Source organism: Sinocyclocheilus rhinocerous, unplaced genomic scaffold, assembly GCF_001515625.1.
Source record: "Sinocyclocheilus rhinocerous isolate Xijiao unplaced genomic scaffold, SAMN03320098_v1.1 scaffold722, whole genome shotgun sequence".
Lineage (NCBI taxonomy): Eukaryota > Metazoa > Chordata > Actinopteri > Cypriniformes > Cyprinidae > Sinocyclocheilus > Sinocyclocheilus rhinocerous.
In genome coordinates this window covers 383,530-388,438 of record NW_015638934.1, presented here as the reverse complement: position 1 = coordinate 388,438, position 4,909 = coordinate 383,530, and the positions used below count along the sequence as shown (strand labels likewise).

General features: G+C 35.2%; 1 long non-coding RNA gene across 1 annotated transcript in view; it reads right to left on the bottom strand.

Moving 5' to 3' along the window:
• Positions 1-578: 578 nt before the first annotated feature.
• Positions 579-4,909, bottom strand: part of LOC107750092 (uncharacterized) — an 18,580-nt gene continuing 14,249 nt past the window's right edge. Inside the window, exons 2-4 of the long non-coding RNA XR_001641111.1 lie at positions 3,966-4,027; positions 1,545-1,616; positions 579-614 (exon numbers count right to left, since the gene is read on the bottom strand). This is a non-coding gene — a long non-coding RNA (uncharacterized LOC107750092). The remainder of the gene's footprint in view (positions 615-1,544; positions 1,617-3,965; positions 4,028-4,909) is intronic.

The window sequence follows — 4,909 nt, the reverse complement described above, 5'->3', positions numbered from 1 at the left end:
TTCGTTGTCACCGACGTGACTCGGAGTAACTGACTGAAAGGGAACTTATATAAACAGTAGTATGTCCAAATTTATGTTAATAAAACAGTAGATGTAAAGTGCTGGGATGACCAGCTACTTCCAACGAGACTCTAAAGTGTGCATCCGATGGACACTGTACTATCCCTTGAGGCCACGGGAGAGGATTTGTGAATCGCAGTGAAGTGACACAACTGATGTTGGCAGATCACATGACAATGACAACATCACGGATGTTCAGATTATGTTCATACTACACACATTCATACTACAGAGAACATGCTTGTTTAATGAATCAAAAGAAACCTGCTCAGAGAGTATGAGATTTCAGACACAGCCCAAGTTTCTAATCACTCAACCAACGTCACTGGCATGTAAGTGTGTGGTCACATGTTAATGTGCTTATGATTACATGCAATACACACCAAAAATATATATATATTTTCCATTTCCAGCCATAACCTGTCTATAACACACTCCTGAATACGGCATGAACCGTTCTTCTAAAGCTGCAACTACATATATTGTAAAAACAGCCATAAACAAATTAACTCAACAGTGGATAAAGCAGGAAGTCTCGCCAGTCATGCTGGATGCTGATGGATAACACGAGCAAAGATACGATTTATTTGCTAACACTCTATTTTACAGTGTAGTGATGTAATGGAATGAAAATGTCTTATCACTATTATAGTGAACAAAATTATAACGGTTATGAGTATTATCACGGTATTGTTAAAATGTTTTGGAAATGATTCAGTTTCACCAAGTTTTATATTTAAAAACAACAAAGAACAAATAAAATGACTTTTTGTTTGCATAAACACTAAAACATAGTTTATTAGCTATTACACGGAGCGAAGGTGAAAACAAAATGCCATCCAATCTTTTCTGAAGACAGTCAGAATCTTCAGAGGTACATTCATATACAGTAATTAATTCATATATTCATTTGTATAATTGCCTTAGCACTCGTTTAAAACCTCACAGCTTTCCGCCATATTTTCACATAAAACAAAACTAGGCTACTCTGCGTGCTCTGCTGTTACTTAAATCTCTGCTTTATGCTGGATAGTATTTATTTATCCTGAGTTGTTCAAATTGCGGTAATCTAATACGGTTTTAATGATAATTAAAATATGAAACGGTAATACTAACCGTGGGGAATTTTATCATGATTTATCATCAAACCAGCAATTGTTACATCCCTAATTATTACACATTTTGTTCATCATGAAGATCTTAACACAACTATTGTGAATTTTGAAGCCATGAGGAGGTACTGATAATAAAACACCTATAATCACATATAACAATAAAATACAGAAATTACTGAAAATAGCTATATTTACTTATAATAACTAATTGCAAATTAACGAAGGAATACCATGATAAAGTGATAGCAAAAATTTAGTCCACTGTTATATCCATAATCCCCCATGACAGTGGAGCACCGGTAATGATAATCACCCGTGGCAATGTGATATCTGCAGTATAAGTGATGGAGATATTGATCATATACTCACATCAGTACTGTGCTCTCCAGTGGATGTGTGTTCACTGTGAGGTTATTCTCCATGTCTGTCACCATCTGATGACTAAAACAAACACATTCACACAACACAAGCACATTCTACAATTAATTTTTTTATTCTACAATTAATTTTTTTTTTTTTTTTTTTTTACATTTTTAAAAATCTGTTTAGTGTTTTAATGATGATGTTGACATTTAACTTTCTTTAGCAAATTAATTAATATTTGAAATGAGTATTGTTTACTTCACAGTCAAAAAAACAGATGGTGGGAAACCACATTGTTTCACTCTCACAGGAATACAGCTCCACTGTCACGCTGAGATGAACATGCAAGCAACACGCAAACACATGCAAGGACAGTTTTTTTTCTTATTTTTACCATTACTTAGAGTGTATATATATATATATATATTAAAGCTATATATATAGGTTACACAATTTATTGACTTTAAATGGAGCTCAGGAGGAGCATGTTGATTTAATCCAACCGATCACTAGTCAAGTCTCCAGCTCCAGCCATCCATTACAGTGAGCCAGATCTGTTCCTTCACCTCTATTCACAATGGAATAACATGGCAACTCCCGATTACTGCTATGAATTAGTGATAATACTACTAAAGTGAAATTTTTATTTTTGCCTGTTTTGTAGTGATGGGTGTCTCGAAGCACTGCTTCATGAGGCTTTGAAACCTTGGCAACCCTTTTGTTTTGAAGCAGTGGTTTGGCGTGTGTATAAAACTGACAAAATCATGTAATTTCAGTAAACGAGGCTTCGTTATGTCTTCATTATATATGGTTTTTTACCTGATCTCAGATCAGTTTGATCAATTTGTAGACATTGTAATGAGACATTTGTGTAAAAGGAAGAATAGTGGTTAATAGTCTCTTAATGGCTTGTTTAGAAAAGCCCTCCATAAAACAAACAAAACAAGCCCTGCAAATTAATAAAATAACATATTATACAGGCACTTCATATTTAATGGTATTTGATGATGTTAATTGCATGTAATATGTGACCCTGGAGCACAAAACCAGTCATAAGGGTCAATTTTTTTAAATTGAGATGTATGCATCATCTGAAAGCTGAATAAATAAGCTTTCCATTGATGTATGGTTTGTTAGGATAGGACAATATTTGGCTGAGATACAACTATTTGAAAATCTGGAATCTGAGGGTGCAAAAAAATCTAAATATTGAGAAAATCATCTTTAAAGTTGTTCAAATGAAGTTCTTAGCAATGCATATTACTAATCAAAAATTAAGTTTTGATATATTTACGGTAGGAAATGTACTAAATATCTTCATGGAACATGATCTTTACTTAATATCCTAATGATTTTTGGCATAAAAGAAAAAAGGATCATTTTGACCCATACAATGTATTGTTGGCTATTGCTACAAATATACCCCAGCGACTTCAGACTGCTTTTGTGCTCCAGGGTCACATATGTTATAGTTTCAATAAAACATTTGCAATGGGTTTGTAAAAGCTGTTTTTAAGCATTTTTTGGTCTGAGTTTTTGTTGCATGTACACATTTTCCATTGATGTATGGTTTGTTAGGATAGGACAATATTTGGCTGAGATACAACTATTTGAAAATCTGGAATCTGAGGGTGCAGAAAAATCTAAATATTGAGAAAATCGCCTTTAAAGTTGTCCAAATGAAGTTCTTAGCAATGCATATTACTAATCAAAAATTAAGTTTTGATATATTTACGGTAGGAAATGTACTAAATATCTTCATGGAACATGATCTTTACTTAATATCCTAATGATTTTTGGCATAAAAGAAAAAAGGATCATTTTGACCCATACAATGTATTGTTGGTTATTGCTACAAATATACCCCAGCGACTTCAGACTGCTTTTGTGCTCCAGGGTCACATATGTTATAGTTTCAATAAAACATTTGCAATGGGTTTGTAAAAGCTGTTTTTATGCATATTTTGGTCTGAGTTTTTGTTGCATGTACACAGTTTTGACCAGCAGGTGTAAGCAGTGTGTGGTGTTTTGAGCGCTTCGAAATTTTTTGTGACATTTTGTGAAGCAGTTGGTTCAGTTGATTCAAGGTGTGTTTCTCCCATCACTACCGTTTTGTGTGTTTGACACCAAACTATTAATTCACAGCTTCTGTCTACAAAAACACATGTCTGAATCCCAACTAGATTCTCACTGGAATTAAACTACTGGGATAAACTGTTAGAGAACGAGTTTGTGATACGTGAAATGATGGAAATCTCCCTTTGAGATCAATTAAATGGTTAACAGAGAAGAAAATCGGTTTGTAACACTTGAGCTGCACACCAGAGGGAGCCCTCGCATCAGTACTGAGAGGAAAATAATGTTCATAACAGAAACTCCACTGTCTTGCCAGCTTCTTCTTGTTTCATGTTCACACACAGTACTCACTTTTGCAGCTCGTATCCTCCATCCTTCAAACACTTTATCTTCTGGGATGTCTGGAGCTCCTCCTGAGAGACACAGACAAGAGAAAAGGTGCATAAACAATAAAATCAGTGCAAGTGTCCCTGATTTCCAAAGCCAAGGTCAGGAATAATGAGCAGAAATGCCCCAGCATAATTAAACTAGACCTGTTACAGCTGTCATGATGACAGTGAAATGTGTAAGCGAATGAAACGTGTGGATTGCGGCATCACATTTACAGTAGATGTGCTCACGCTGCTTGATGATTTCTGTCTGCATGCGGTTTGCAGCGTTGAGCATTAAAACCAATCTCACACGATTCTGTTGAGCTTATAATTGCAATGTCGAATGTGTTTTAATTCGTCACTGTGGAGAGCGTAGTGTGTGCTCACTGACTGAATTCTGCTCTCATCATCATAAACAACAAAGTGCAGAAAAGATGGAACAGATAGATTTTGCAGCTTCAGTGCTTCAGCTTCATGCTTTTTGTTTTTCCATGCTACAGCATATCCAGCTTTCTATTACTCAACATTATTACAATATTAAGAGCAATTATAATGATGTTTTTTTTTTTTCATTTATAGGCTATATTATGCAATTTTTGTGTAAATGCATGTACATGAGTAGCATTAAACAATCTGTGGAAATAAACATAAATGCATGTTGGATACAAATGCTGTTCCACCTTTGCATTATAAAGATGGCTTTTGTTGAAAAAAATTTGATTTGTAACAGTACATATGTCACGATCTCTAGCTGGAGTGCCCATGAGCTCCACTAGAGGGCACCCCATCCTGTACCCTTTACCACTCACCCCAGACTCCATTTCCCATAATCCTTTGCCCGGACTCATCATCAATTGCAATCAGCTGTCTCTCATCACCTCATCAGTCTCACACTATAAGAATGGCACACACACACACATCGCT